Genomic DNA, 15,908 nt, shown 5'->3' with positions numbered 1-15,908 from the left:
CCTGAGGGCAACAGTGCCAGTGGGAAGAGGGGGTCATGGGTAGATGGTGCCTGGGGGAACATCAGTATAAAATCAGTGAGATTATCCTCAGCTTTAGCTAAATTGCAGAGGAACGCCGAGTTTGTCCAGCACAGATGCACCAGTGCTTCATATTCACAAATAAAACCCTACTGTGCTGGGTGCATGTTCAGTAATGGACTAGAACTAACAGTATTTATACCACAAGAAATCGGAATTTCCCTGTTTTTTTAATCAGCAAGGTGGGTAGACAAAAAGTACATGGTATTTCTGTCTCACTACACTGAGCTGCTCTCCTGCTGGTAGCCATGCATGCCCAAAGGACCAGCAGCTTTGGGGTGAGCAGGGCTCTGTTGCTGTGTGCAATGCTGAAGAAACCCCACCCTCATGGCACAACTTTTCAGTATTTGAAAGGGGCTCGAGATAAACCAAGCCAAAGGTGTGAACCTTGCTGAGCGGAGCAAGACCCACTTGCATTCAGGTTGCCAGCAGCTCATGGCCTTTGGGAAATGCCTTGTGCGGCTCTTACCATGCACAAGGTGAGTCTGGCTGGCCCCAGGATGATGCCAGGCAGCATCCCTAGGCAGACCCAGAAGAGCCCCAACTGTCAGGATATTTATCTCACCCATGACATTGCTCATATGTGTGTGCTTCTCCCAAGTAGTGAACAGCTGTAGACATGGGGTCTACTCCTAAAGCAACCACCCTCTTGGAGGTACAGCCACACGTGCTTGGGTGCCAGCCTGGGATATAACAGCACCTTACTCTTGTGAGCCAAACTTTAGCCCAGGAGTGGCAGATACCTTCTGGAAGCCAAAACCCTGATTTTTACTTTGGTGTAAGAATTATTCAGTGTTCCTTCTTCCTGAGGTCCATTCTCACTACCTGTAAAATATTTCTGTCGGCATGCCAAGGAAAACCTTCAGCCTTCTGCCTGCAAACCACAGAGCAACGAGGTCAGCCATTAGGTGACTGAGTGTCTTCAAGTGATGGACACACTTCAGGCAAAGGTTCAGGTGAGACACAGCAGCTGCTGCAGACTGCTGGGCTATGCGGCTATGGATTGTGGACTTTTGTAGAGTTTGTGTAATATTGCTTCCAAAAGCATTATTACAGCTTCATTTTAATGACCTTATTGATAAGCTGAAGTGGCTCCCATTGCATCATGCGCTGGGAGCAGTGCTACATTACTGCTGAAATATCAACCGTCCAGACAGTGAATTTTAGGGCTACAGAGATTTCAGATTCTGCTGCTAACTCTGGAATTATTTAAACTGTAAATTGTCCAGGGAATAAACTGTCTTTTTATTCTGTGTTTGGATAGATGTTAACATCATAAAAATAGTGAATAATAATAAAAAAAAAGATCAGAGTATCTTTTGGTAAAAACTATTGCATTAGCTCCATTTTCTCCATCCCACTGAACAAGACTATATTAGCTAGGAATGTATAAAAGTATGCCCATTAAAAGGAAAAGCCATTTGCAACACATTTCAATCTTTCCAGTGTAACAGGGCAATGGAAATTGTCTCTCTTCACAGAAAAAAACCAAGAATATTCCCCAAATCATCATATAAATCTTTTGTTACTAAAAAACCAAGAGCTGATTTTCAAAGAAAAAACCCCACTTTTTAACATTCATATAATTTAAGCTACAGTCCAAGAATGTTTTTTACTTTCAGATAAAAATAATTCCCAATCAGATTTCATACACATGTAAAATAACTTGAAATTAAAGTGTAAACTTGCATAATTTTTCACGCGATTTAAACACAAGTTTATCAGATCTCTTCTGCCATCATTTCAATAATATGATAAAGCACTGGTAATACCACTGAGATTGCGACTCAGATTCAACAAGATCCAGCTTCTGAATGGTGAAGCATAACCTAAGATAATAGAACATGTAAAACAACATTAACAAGACAAAGAACACAAAATAATTTACAGACTTTTTAAATGGCATGGAGGCCATTTACGTGCTGGCTATGAATTCACAGCCACCTCTTAGTGAAATATTTAGCGGGACACTTCATGTGCGTAAAGCTACTGTGATGTATGATTGTATGAAGCTGAGGATTTGTCCTGACTTTACCAGGGAACAAAAAGCCTAGAAAAGCACCAGCTCAGAGGAAAAAGGATGCTCTCTGGAAACACAAGAAGGCCTTAAGTATTGGAGGCAATTATGTAAGCCAGATAAATTCTTTAAGTACAAGAACAAGAACATTAGCTGCCCATGAGCACATAGAGGGCAGACTAGGCATTACACTTCTATCAGGAGCACTGCTACCTGCATCTCTGACTCACTGCATCTAGAAAAAAAATATGTCTAAATGAGGTCAGGTCTTAGCAAACTGACCTGCCTTGGACCCTTCCCATACGGACCCTATCACTGACATCCCACCCAAATGCACCTGTAGGGGTCATGTGCTGGGTCCAGTTCTGGGCTGCCCAAGATGAGAGACATGGCCTTACTGGCATGAGTCTGTTGAAGGGCCACAAAGGTGGTTAAGGGACGGAAGCATCCGGAATACGAAGAGAGGCTGAGAGAACTGGGGCTGTTCAGCCTAGAGAAGGCTGAGCGATATCTTACCAATATGTGTCAGTAACACTCCTGTGAGGAAAGGGAGTAGAGAAGATGAGGCCGCACTCAATAGTGTCCAGTGAAACGACATGAGGCAATGGACATAAACTGAAATACAGAAAAATCCATTTAACTACCCAGCAACTTACCCTAGCTTACCCTGCTCTGAGCAGGGGTGCTGGACCAGACAATCTCCAGAGAAACTCATAATAACACAGGAATATTCAATCTGATAGGGAGTCTTGTGCATCAGAAATCAGTGTGAAAAATAAGCATGGGGGAAAAAAGAATCAAAAAGACAAATTGAAAATGTTGAGAAAAATCTCTACAACCCAATAACAGACATCACACTTAGGAAATCTTGGCTCCAGTCTTGCCTCATTTTTTCCCCCCTCTGTTATCCTCTTAAAATGGAGCAGCGTTAACAAGAAATCCTCACCCTAGACCACCCCATAGTTAGCAGGGGATGCAAAGCCTTCAACTCCAGGCCTGTGCTTCAACTCAAGCAGGAGAATTGGTCTTCCAGACCTTCAAAGCATGATTTAATTGCCGAGCAACTGGATAAAATATATCAGCTGTGTCAGACATGACACACCAGGACAAAGGAGCCCCTAGAGAGATCCCATATGGTATGGGCTGTCAGGCCTGTCCTTCTGAAGTCTTGTAAGTAGGAGATGGAGGCATCTCCTTCTCTTCCTGAAAGTCCATTTTTTTTCCTGGGTGCTGTGGCTAGGGAACTTGAGACTCTCCGATTCCTCTGAAGTACCTAACCCCAAACCAATTTGGCAGCACTGCAACAGACAAATCCCACGGATGATTTAGGTATCACAGATAGATACTCTCTAAGGACACAAAAGGCAGTATTCTGGCTGCCAGCTCTGTCCTTACACAAATCTAACAGAAACCTTTTAAGTGTAGCCGCTGGGATAATCCCATTATTATTATTCAAAAACGGGCTTAAAAGCTTCATACTACCATCTATTTCAGAAGTCAAATACAGCCACATATCTCCCTGGTCCTGGACCCAGCTGCCATTAAAAAATTGAGGAGTTTTAGGAAAGCGTTCAGCCTGGTTTTGATTTGTGGTTTTACCTGGTGGTAGACAAGTCAAAAGTGAACTCATAGCTACGTTTTGTTCCACCTCCACCCAACATATGTTTTGCAACTTCCTACTTCAAGACAAAGTCGAGCTTCAAGGTCTGACTCTTCCCTTTGTCCATACAGTTGCTAATACCCGAAAGATGCTCTTATTTACCAGCCAGGTAACCACAACTGCAAACACACAGTCCTACCCAAAGATATGTTCCAGACGAGTATCTCTTCAGAATTTTTTTAATGGCCAGTTTAAAACAGAAATTAATTCTATTGATTTGCCGTTTCATATTTCTTGAGACTAATAAATCTAACCATTAACCCATCACTTAGAGGGCTGCTTCTCCCCACCTGGCTGAATTAGGCGGTTCCGCAAGAAGGCTCCAGCACAGAAACCCACGCCCTCTGCCAAACGGAGAGTCCCGAGGTTTGAGAGACTGTACTGCATGAGTCACCACACAAGATTTACTTCTGGCCGACTGTTTCGATAAGTAATAATGCTTCCTCCAGACAAAACTATCCAGAAACCGGCATCTAGCCTCCGTCTCCCAACAGCAGCCCGCAGCAAGCGATGCCACCAGGCATCGCAGCCAAGGGCTGGTAAATCCCAGGATTTGTAAACAGCGGTAAGAGGGAGCTGTAATGAGATCAGTGTCGGGGATTGCAGCCTACAGAGCCATTTTTAAATGAGGTTTCCTGCAACAAAAGCTAGCTCCCGATAACCTTTTCCAATAACACGGGGTGAAAAGTGTTGGATTTCAATTACAATACGCGATACTAAGGCGTGGACAGACAGCTTGGTACTCCCCTTGCAGGCAACTGCTCAGGCAATTTGTTTATTTTTTATTTATCGGGAAAGAAAAGGAAATCTTAAATTACCAGACTACTGTACCAGAAAAGTCCAACATCGTATAATCGAAAGGAGATGAACGGTCCCGTTATTATTTGCTGTTATTACATGGCATATTAGAATCGAGGAATAAAGTCACAAACGAAAAGTGAGCACAGCCACGTTTGTTTTCCTTCCCCCATTCCATTCCAAATGCAGCTCTCAAGGACAAAAAAAAACAAAAAAACAAACGATAAACCTCATGAAACATATCTAAAATAGATGTTCTTCGTTCCAAAATTTCAAGGCGCTAAAACGACCCCACTTAGGGTTAGGCAAAGGGTTTCTTACCTGGAAAAAAGCTCCTTCGTTTCTCGGGACTGGTCTCTTCCCTCCTCCCGCACTTTCACAGCCACATCTTTGCTACTTTGCCGACAGAGCAGCGAGCTGGGGCGCAGGGGCGCCGGCCCCCCGTCACAGCCCGCACGGGGCGAACGCCCAAGCCCGCTCTATTGGGAGGAGAGCGGCAGCCCCGGGCTGCCTCCACCCGGGCACAGCGCTGCCGCGGGGAGCGCAGCCCCTTTGCGCTCTATTTTCAGAGCTGCTCCCTCCCAGCTGCGCGCTCCGCAACCGCCGCTGTGCCCCGTCTTTTTGCAATTCCATCCGCGCTAAAACCAAAACCCAAACTATTTTAGATAATTTTTTTTCTCCTTTTTACTTTAGAAGTGGGCATTTTAGCAGAGAAAGCGCCTCTTTAGGTACATCTGGTCGTAATTTTCTAGCGCTGCGTTCCCACGAGCCTGTAGTTAAAAATAAATCAAAGACAGGGAACTGAGAGAAGAGTTTTCGCATTTTGCTGCTGCCCAGACGGCTTTCTGGTCGTTAAAATGAATTTGTAACACTTGGGGATTTCTTTCCACGTGGAGGCTATTAGCGCGGTATTTAAGGGCTATTTAAGGGCTAATGTGCCGAGTTTGTTCTTGTTAACGGTGATGCCTATTTAAAACTAACTACATGGGGCTTTGCAAAAGCTTACAAACTTTTAAATTACTAGTCTGCTTGTTCCAAGAGGGGAAAGGTGTTACTAGTGCTCCCTATTGCAGGTCTTCTCGATGCCGGGGTGCTGTTCGGTGGTGGTAGGAAAGCATAAATCCTGGTAATGCCTTAATTCCACGCATTTGGGCATTTTTTAATTAATTTTTTTTTTTTTTTTTAAAGAATGACTGCTTGGATTGTACCGGCCAGAAGGAAAATCTCAGTAAGGTTGTGAAGCAGGGCTTACCACCGCTGTCGACAGTACACCTGAATGTAATTTGAAATGTGAACTCATAGCAAAGGCAACCCAGGAGCGACAACTGTCCACCCGACCTGGTCCTTCTTTTCCTTTAGCTCTTATCTGCCACCTTCGCTGGGGCAGTGTGTCGTTGTTTGCTTGGTTTCACATTTTACCTTATTGAACATCTGCACAATGGCTCTGGGGAGGCCGTCGCTGCCGGCGGGGCTGCGGTCCGTTTTACCCATGGACAGGCAGCAGCCACCGGTCCTCTTTCCGCCGCCCGCCGGGAGGCTTAGGGCTTCCGAGTGATGCCGGTTCCTTCTCCTGGGCTGGCGGGACTGTCGCTGGCCGGTAGTGCCAGCGGGTGTTCCCTCGCCCTGTCCCATGGGGGGGGGGGGGGGGGGCCGCATCTTCTCTAGTGGCTTCCCGAGCGGCTGTCGGTGAGCCCGCACGGCACTGACCGAGGGGTGGCCGCTTTTCACTGACCGAGAGAAGGGGAGAAGGAGTGGGATGACGGGTTCATCCCTAGAAAATAGCCGGGAGCGCTGGGTTAGCCAGGTTTGCGAAGTGGGAGCGTTCCTGTGAGGCGGGGTCCTGCAAGGAGCAGGGCAGGGCGGCAGCTCCCCTTCCCCCCCACCAGCCAGAGAACCCGCCCCTTTGCCCCATCCCTCCCTCCGCGCCGACCCGCTTGAGGATGAACAGAGTAGATGGGGCAGAAAGGGGGGCTGGAAGGGAGCACATTTGCTCATTAAGAAGGCTTCAAAGGTGACAGAAGCATGTCAGGCTGCTGATCCAAGCCCCCTGTTCCGCTGGGGGTGGTGGTCACCCCCACCGCCGGGTTCATCCAGAGATCCCCGCAGGTGGCTCCCGTCGAGGCGGCGGTCGCCCCGGCGGGGCTTCTGGACAGGCGCCAGGCGAGGGCAGGCCGGGGGCTGCGGGGAGAGGCGGCTGCCCGCCCGGAGAAGGTTCCTGCCCGGGGAGGGCTCCTGCCTTGGGGGCTTCTCCTCCGCCCGTCGCACCGTGCGGTCGGCGCGGCAGGGCACTGCTACACTTACACCGTGCCGGGCGGGGAGAGGACTGAGGGACAGAGGCCGGGCGATAAACAAACAAGTAAACAAACAAACAAACAAACAAATGCAAGGCTCGGGTGTGATTGATATGTTGCACCCAGCTCGCCGCCGGCTGTCACGACCGCCGAGGCAGCGTCTCCTCCTCTCGCCCTGCAGCGCTGGAAATGTGTGCGGGAGCGATGGCTGCGGGAGTAGCCGCCGGGAAACCCGCCGGGAAACCCACCGGGAAACCCGCCGGCTCTTCCCCGGCGCAGTGAGCGGGGGCACGGCGCAGACATAGGCACGGCCCTGCCTGACAACTAATCAATAAGCGCCCATTAACCAAAAGGAAATGGTGTGAATCCTCCTGGTTCTCCTTTTGCAACCAAACAACACAGCAAACACTAGTAAAGGATCGCAACCCGCCATGACAGTATTTGTACAAAACCAACAAATGGAACATTTCCTCTGTTCGTTTCAGGGGAGAAGGTCGAGAACCGCAATGCTGATCCCCCTTCCTGAAAAAAAAAACCGCCACCGCCACCCCCTCCCCAAGCAAAAGAAAACAGCCCCCCAGTCAGCCCTAGGTTTCGAAGGTGCCCAGGGGCGAGCGGGCTCTCACAGAGGCACGTTTGTGTGGCGTGTCAGTGCTACAAATGGTTTCACACACACACACACAGTGGTGGGAGGAAGGCGGTGAAGCCCCACCAGGACCCGTGGAGGACCCCCAACCCCAGCCCCAGCCCAAACCTCAGCCCCAGCCCCAGGCCCAGCCCCAGCCCCAGCCTGCCCAGCCGCGCCCGGCCCGCGGGTCGCGCTTCTGCGGCCGCGATTGCGGCCCCTGCGCTGCGCGCGCGGCCAGCGGTAACGTCTCTGCTGATGTTTCAAGTGTCACCAGAAACCGTTCGACCACCTACTTATTCGTCTTTCCTAAGATAAAGGAACTATTTCATTTCATATTCGTCTTTGTATTCGTATTCTCTCTCCCTTTTTCATTTCCTTTCTTTCCTCCTTCCTTTCTCTCTTTCTCTTCCTTCCTTCCTCCCTCCCTTCCTCTCTTCCTCCCTCCCGCAGCCCTTCTCTTCCTCCTGTCTCTGCCCCTTCCACTCTTTCATACTCTTTCTCTCTCATTCTTTCGTTCTTTCCAGTCGTTAGCTCTGGCTTGAAGGAGATCTGATGTGATTAAACTCACAGGGCGTTGGAGGAAAGAGGTAAATTAAGCCAAAGGGACTGAAGATGAAAGAGGCTTGCTCGACTCGAGTGCCCGAGGACAGCTGCCCTCCTCCCTCCTCCCCTGGGTCACGCCAGCTCCCCGCCGTCTCCCGCGGGACCCTTCTCTTGATCCTGCTCCGGAGCCGCTTCTTCCGACGACACCGAAAAGCATCATTATCATTCCCCCTCCTCCCCCCCCCGCCTTTCTTTTCACCTATCGCTCCTCCGGGAGTGCGGAGAACCCCCCCCGGCCCGCAGCGCCGCCCGGCCCGGCGCCGCCTCAGCGGTGCCCAGCGGGGGGACCGCGGGGAGGTGGTGGGGTGCAGCGAAGGAGGGAGGGATGCGGCCTGCGGGGCTGCGCGGGGGGCAGAGCCCTCTGTGTGTGTGTGGGGGCAGAGCTCTGCCAAGGCGGGGCTGCCCCGCACAAAGGGCGAGGCGGAGGCCGGCGGCGGCCCGGCCGGCTCGGGCCGTCACGGTGCTGCCGGCGCCGGTGTCTCCGAGCACCGGGAGCCGCCGACCTCCACTCCCGGGTCGGGAAAGGCGGCCCGCGGCTCCCCGCCGCAAAAAAAGAGGGGAAAAGAGGGAAAAAAAGGTATAGTCCCGGTCCTCAGGCTCCACCTGCAATTCGGCCATCGCCTAAATACAATTTAAACCTTATATTTTTATTAGCGCAGAAAATAATGACGATAATAACTAACCCCCCTCCCCCCCAACCAACCAACCAAAAAAGCAGAAATCTACTCCAGTGTAAAATTCCTTCTTGCAGCCCAAGGAGCGTCGGTGCTTTTCTGTCCAACAGGACGTTTTAAATGTTAAAGACGTTGCGGAGCGTGATAAAGATGCCTCGAAACGCAGCGACGAAAGGCGGCAAACAAATCCGATCGCAAATTTTGGTGGGTCCCAGTTTATCTTTCGGCGAATCAAAGGAAAACACAAAATGCCGGGACCACAAAGAACAGCTGCAATGCCGAGCAGCGAAAGCCCGAGGTATAAATAATTTTCAGGCTATTGGTGTAGCGATAAAAAAGTAATCTAAAATGACTCGAGACCGAATTTTAAAGTTGGTGGGTACACAGCCACCTAGCTCGGCATCTTCAACAGTAATCTGTGTTCTGTTCGTTTCTTTAAAATTATTTCTAAAGCGCGCCCTGAGTTTTCTTTATAGCCGTAACGAAATTAAGATATTGCAATGGGAGAGCAGCGTTAGCCAAAGAAGCTGGGATGCAGGATACCTAATATCAGCCCCAGTCGAAATACTTCAATACCGCCGTGCAGGAAAATACTGCGGAGATTTAGAGGAATAAAAATATGAAACGAAACAAAGCAAAGTAGGCAGCTACTTCCTCGCTTAACGATTATGTGTCTCAAGTGAGGAGAGGAGAAATTGCATTTGGAGTCATCAAATCTGTGTTAAAAAACCTCTGGCGGAGAGTCGTGGAAGGCTGCGAAATTTGAATCCGTGTGATGAATGTGTTTTAAACTGAGATGTTATATTTTTTTAGGACGTCAATATGCAATATTTATTTTATTACAATCAGAGAGAAATAAACAAGCAAATACAAAGTAGACTTAATTCTTTAAACGGGAAAACAAATTAGTCGGGTGCGGAGTTGTTCGCGTATTGATTTACTGATGGATCATTTCTCCGGAGGGTTATTAATAGGTGAAAAAAAAAAAAAAAGAAATCAGGTGAATTTTCCCCACTGGAAGAAGGTCTTGGGTGAAAGACAGATTTCTGCTCCCGGGCCCTCACCTCTCCCTAAATGCAGTGCTTTTCTGGCTGGAAAACCATGCGTGATTTGCAGCACACCAGCAAGTCGCTCCCGGTGACTACTCCCTCCCTGCCCGAGTCCGCTTAATTTGTAAATAAGTTCCAGGGCCTCTTTTCACAGAACCCAGTTGAGCAGGTAATTTGTTGTTAGTGCTTGTTTAAATGTTGTGAACCATGCACTCAAAAATAGGAAAACTATACACAAAAGAGGCAAACATGGGAACACAACTGGAAATTACTGAGTTATAAAAATGTCAAAGAAAAGCAATTTGCAAAGAGGCATCAGTAATTGTCTCGTACATTAACGGGAATGATTTGCCAAGCCCAACCCTTTTGTTCTCCCCAGGCTGGACGGGCGCTTTGCCACCGACCTCAATGGGACTGGATCAGGACCTCGGCATCAGGCTCTTAGCCCAGGGAGGTGCTCAGGGACAGGGCTGGATCCTGCCTTGCAGACCTGCAGTCCTGGGGTGTGTTTTCAGGGGGAATCCAGCAGATTTATGGTGGACTGGCTGAATGGGAAGGTATGTGTGCATCTGAGCATTGGATTTGAGGGCATCTTCCAAGGATTCAAGGAAAGCAGTCACAGCTTTGTTAATAGAAGAGCTGAATGGAAAGCAGAGATTGATGGGATGCTCTCCAGCATGCCTGGGAGTGACATGCTGCAGCCCTGCTCATGTCAGCATGGGATGATGTGCTGTGGTCAGACTGAGACCCTGGGATGTTCCTCCCCGTCTGGAAGAGCCATACTTTCCTGCATCCCAGGGAGGCTTAAGCAAGTCCATCCCCTGCTGTTTACCTCTATCATCTCCCCAGAATTACATTTCATAAATGAACTCCCATCGTAAAGCCAGTCTGGCTTCTCACAGTCTGCAAAGAGCCTGTTTCCCTGCTAGAACATGGGAAGAAATTTTTTGCCTCAGGCTCAGCCAGAGCAGAAATGAGGCTTGCCCGGACAGGCCATTGCTCTCTGGGGTTATGTTTTGTTGCTCACCCTATTCTGCCTTATTTGGGACAACCCAAACTTTGAAATTGTTGTGTGAAGAGACAAGGCCCAAATTCAGAGCTCCAGACCCCACCTGCCTGAACCTGCTCCCTTATTTTCGGCTTTCCCCTCCCCCTCCCCCAAACCTTTTCTTGTGTCCACACAGTCTAAAAAGTAAACAACTCCCCCCCCAAAGCTAGAGGCTGACATGGTTGTATGACTGCAGGTGACAAGGCTGTAACCTGTTGTATTTGCGTGCTAAGCCAGCCCGTTCAGAGTTGGTGTTTAACTGGTCATGCTTACATCTTCAGGGCTCTGTCCAGGCCCTTGCTTGTATTTTCAGAGGGAATATTTTGCACAGACTGTGACTTCGTAAAGTGTGTCTGGTGTTACGGCTGCCAAAAAGGTTTTATCTCAAATTTTCTTACTATCCACTATACAACGGCACACTGTGAAAAATACAGTATTTAAAAAAAAAGTTTCAAAGCATTATGGTTGTTTAAAAGCAGAACTACTTGTGTTAACGTTGCTGGAGAAAGCTGCAGTAAAAGCCCCATTGACTGCAGTGAAGCCAGGATTTCAATGAAGTCTCTTCCTGTGATTTTTTTTGCTGAAGATACACCAGCCATTCGTAACAAATCAACAGCAGGAAATACTATTTTCCTAAAAGAATGGACATTTACCTTCTTAAAAAAAAAAGGAAAGAAACATCCAAATTTCAGACATGGATTTCTCTTTAATGACTGGATTAGTATCTGGTATGTAAACCAACTTAAAAAAAAGATAATTATATGATCAAATTGTATTGTTTTCAGATAGAAATTCCTTTCTTGCTTCTACTCTCTGCCTCCCAGTGGATACACTTTTAACTTAAAAGCAAAAGGAATATTTTGCACTTGTCCTACAGAGGATTTTTTTATTAAGCTGATTTCTTGTATCCCATGAACAGTATTAGGCTATGAGATAATATGGATTTTCCTCACTGAGACCTATAAGATAGGATTAAAGGACTGCTCAGGGCCTGATCCTGTCCTCCTGCATTTTTCAGACTGGTATGCGTGGTACTGAGGAGCCGAGAGGCCGGTGAGCCCCCACAGAGCAAATTCCAGCTCAGAGTTTCTGAGCAAACAGCCGCCTCACAGGCTTCCCCACTGAGAGCATCACTCAGCCGCCTCGGCCACGCAGGGTGCCAGAACCCAAACTCCACCTGGAAACACAAATATTGTAAAGAGCCATGCTTAGAAGAAATGTGACGCTAATTTGCTTCGATATGCACTGTTCTTCTGCTTAGGGAATTCATGGAAATCTGGATTTTGACATCCTTCTTCACACACACTGCCCTTTGCCTTTCAAGCCTTTCATCAGTGCCAGTGGGATGGTTTGAAGAAAAACTCGGCATACAAACAGGCTTGTTATTCAGATCATATGGAGAGAATTCCGGGGCTGGGCTGGCAATTTTCAACCTTGGCTTTTGATTTTTGGCACATGGGTAAAGTCAACCTTTACTCAGGATCACAAGTGTGTTAGGCCAGGATTAGGTGTTAGGGGGACTAGCTGAGGCAAAAAACAAACTGACCTCGGGTGCTGTGCAGATGCTTTAAGAAGAAGAAACCCCAGATGTAATATATATGAAGGTTAAGTTTGCTTTTCTTTTTTAGATAGCCCTGTGACCTGATGCTTAAAACTTTGGCCTGAATTTTACTTGATACAAGGGGAAAGGAATATTTTTGTCAGGGAAAGTAGAATATGTTGGATATCATTATAAACAGTGAGGATTACTGCAAATGGCAAAATGATTGCTGCAATGAAATATCTACATCTTCTGGACAGGACCTGCACTTGTAACGTAACTTCCAGAAATATTTTAGAAATAACAACACCAACAATAATTGTAACTGTAAGAATAATTTACAGTGGCAAAAATATCACTACCATACTACTAGGAACCCTGTGTTCTCACTCAGCTGGCAGTGTCCAGGCAGCTATCACACACCAAGAAACATTCAACAGGTAAGAATAACAAACGTGCAAAAAAAAATAAAATCTTGAAAACTCTTCTGAAGAACGAAATAATTATTTTTGCACCACAGTGTACATGTAGGCCAAAGCTTTGTAAGGAGGCAAAGGAAGTTAAGGGATTTTGACCCCAGTTATATTCAATGTCTGTCTTAACTCCTTTAGATAACTTTGAAAGTTGTGCTGTAAACACTGCAGAGATACCTTTACCAGCCAAATACATCAATCAGTAATGGGCTCTAATTTGAGGAAAGATTTCCAGTTCTATATCAGTTTGCTATTGATTTATGAAGCCAGGTTTTAATCCTTCCCAGCGTGCCTCTATTTTTAGTTTCAGATAGGTTACTGTGCCATACATTTCATGCACTGATAATGAGTGTTACGTACTTGTAATACTCTTCTGTTTCTAGGAAAATACAACCAAATAGAATTTTTAAAAAAGTCTATGTGAATTTAAACCTTCTTTTAAAAGAAAATTTCATTACCTTTCACTGAGTTTTATAAGTGGAGGGAAAAATGCTTGGAATATATGTGTGTGTGTGTGTGAGAGAGAGAGAGAGAAAGAGAGAGTAGGAAGAAACCAGCAGATATTTGCTCAGCAGGATTTTATTTATACAGAGCTGTTTAAAATTGGAATTTTAGTTTGCACTCACTGATTGGCATAACTGATAAATCCACTTAGTTTTCCCTTTGCCCCTTTTTCTAGCTTTTGTTTTCCGATACCCTTTCAGAATGCTAGTAGTTTCTCTTTTCCCGTGTTTGTTAAGGTTCTTTTTTTAATCTACCAGTTTGCCCTGTAGTCACAGCAACTGGATCCAGCTGACAGAAGGAATTTCAATAACACTGAGAGTTTTTTAGGAGTTTTGGTACTACTGTCATAATCCTCGCACAATCAACAGCATCTAATGATGAGTCAGAACACATCATGCCTCCTACCTTGTCTCGTGATCAGGGGTAAATATGCACATACTGCTGCCCTTCAGTTTGAGCCTGACCATCTGCAATGATACAGCTATACCTGCAAGGTGCCTGTATTAGGCTGCCCTGTGTCTCTACAGCAATCTATGACTTCACTTTTAAATTAAGGTCTTGAGATATTTCTCTGTAGAAGGTTGGCATAAGAGGATTATTAGGTACCAGAAACAAACTGGCATGCTCTATGTGGTCTATCTCACAATAAGGTGAAAATCCCATTTGTTTTTAAATAAATAATACATATGTGAAACACGGCTCCCTAACATAGTATTTTCAGAAGTACTTCTGCTTTCTTGCTAAAGACATATTTAATTTTAATGTCTAAAGATTTTGCTTCCCACTGTTAACTTGCTGCTCTGAAAACTCCAACTGACACTGTAGCTAGTTCTTCCTGATTTAGTGCCATCCTTACTAACAAAGCCTCATGTTCAAAAAGTGCAGTCCGGAGCTGTAAACGGGGTGACTCGACTTCCTATACAACACCCTCAGCTATGTCCTCATCTCACCCAGTCCTAGGGTGTCTCTAAGCAGACATCTCCTGCTTGTAAACTGCTTCCGGTAGTTCCAAAGCACTTTGTGACATGTACTTGTATTAAACTCAGCAAGGATACTTGAGTATGTGAAATACAGGGACCAGGAGGTTAGCTCTTTTTCAAATGCAAGAGTTCTTGTTCTCTAATCTGTCCTCATGTGGGAGTCATTCTGGATATTCAATGGTCTGTCTTGAACTTTCATGCATCTTGTTTAACAAATCTTTTCTGAGGTGAGGTAGTTGCATAAAGTATTCAAGGAGTGTGTATGCATGATGGGTTTATTGATGTGGCATCATTCTGGATATTGGTTCCTCTTCCTTCCCTAATATTTCCTACACCCTCTTTTTCTTTTTGACCACAGCTGAATGATGAAATGATTCTTTCCAAGATTTAAGCAAAGTGACTCATTTGCAGATGGTGATAGCTGGGTGAGAGTCCAGCACTGTGTACATATACATGTAGATACACATTTATTTATGTGTGCGTGTATACATAGATAGGGTTTCATTATTGGTTATGTGTATGATGTTTTATTCTTCAGTATTGAGTTTTCCCTTTTTTGTCCATTTTGTATCAAAAGATACTTCTGAAATGTTTCATAGATGGTTTTAATTCTGACCACTCCAGACAATTCTTATCATTAAAAAAACATGCTACCTCACTACTTACCTTCTTTTCAGACCATTCACAAATATGTTGAACATCTGGATGCCTGTGGGACTTCATCAGCAATTACCTTCTACCATTTATCACTACATTTTGTTACAAATCTTTTGAGCGGTTATTAATCCACACAAAGATCTTCCCTCTTATCCCATTAAATCCTATCTACTTTAAATGGTTCTGATAATTGACCTCATCAAAAGCTTTTTAGAAATCTAAGAACATTACATCAAATATGTGACCTTTATCCACAGGCATATTTTCTGCTTTGAAGAACTTTACTACACTTAGGAGACATAACTTCTCTCCATGAAAGCCATTTCAGCTCTATTTCTATCGATGCTTGAGATATACTAGTCTCTGGTTCTGCAGGCGTGCAGCAGATACTTTAAGGTGTCACATGAACCTCTCTCCCTTCCTCTGGTCATGAGGCTGATTTTAATAACTGGTTTAGGAGTTTCAAATCTACATTTCTTTGGGACTCTTTGGGGAACACTGTCTGTTCTAGAGATTGGCCACCGTTTATTGTATTGAGCTCTTCTGTAATTTCCGCTGGTTCTGGGAAGAGCCTACAGACCTTGGTTAGGAATCCATATGCAAGGGAAGAAATGTGGTTTGAATTTCCTCAAGCGGTTGAAGGAATGGGATGTAGATCTCCTTCCGGCATGGGAGCCTTAAAACCTGTTAACTATCAGTGTGTGTATGCTATATTTTGTGTTCTGCTGTGTCTTACTAGATCAAACCCTTTTTGAGGTGGATAGGCTGAGGAAAAACTGTTTTACAGTTTTGACTGAGTTTAGGCATAAGCTAAAAAGGCCAGTCCTGTAAAGCCTGAGATGAATCTGGGCATGGATACAGGGGCTTAGCTGTTTAGGGACTTGGGTGTTAAAAGTGAGGTGTCTGTA

The 15,908-nt window shown here is 46.0% G+C and overlaps 1 long non-coding RNA gene across 2 annotated transcripts in view; it reads right to left on the bottom strand.

Annotated features, from left to right (window-relative positions):
* The window catches only part of LOC114017879 (uncharacterized), a 42,013-nt gene extending 36,917 nt beyond the window's left edge, over window positions 1-5,096 (bottom strand). For both annotated transcript variants that reach the window (XR_003563178.2, XR_003563177.2), the window contains exon 1: window positions 4,875-5,096. This is a non-coding gene — a long non-coding RNA (uncharacterized LOC114017879). The remainder of the gene's footprint in view (window positions 1-4,874) is intronic.
* Window positions 5,097-15,908: the final 10,812 nt, after the last annotated feature.

Source organism: Falco cherrug, chromosome 1 (genome assembly GCF_023634085.1).
Source record: "Falco cherrug isolate bFalChe1 chromosome 1, bFalChe1.pri, whole genome shotgun sequence".
Taxonomy (NCBI): Eukaryota; Metazoa; Chordata; class Aves; order Falconiformes; family Falconidae; genus Falco; species Falco cherrug.
Note: the sequence above shows the minus strand (reverse complement) of the source record. Positions and strands in the feature narration are given on the sequence as shown.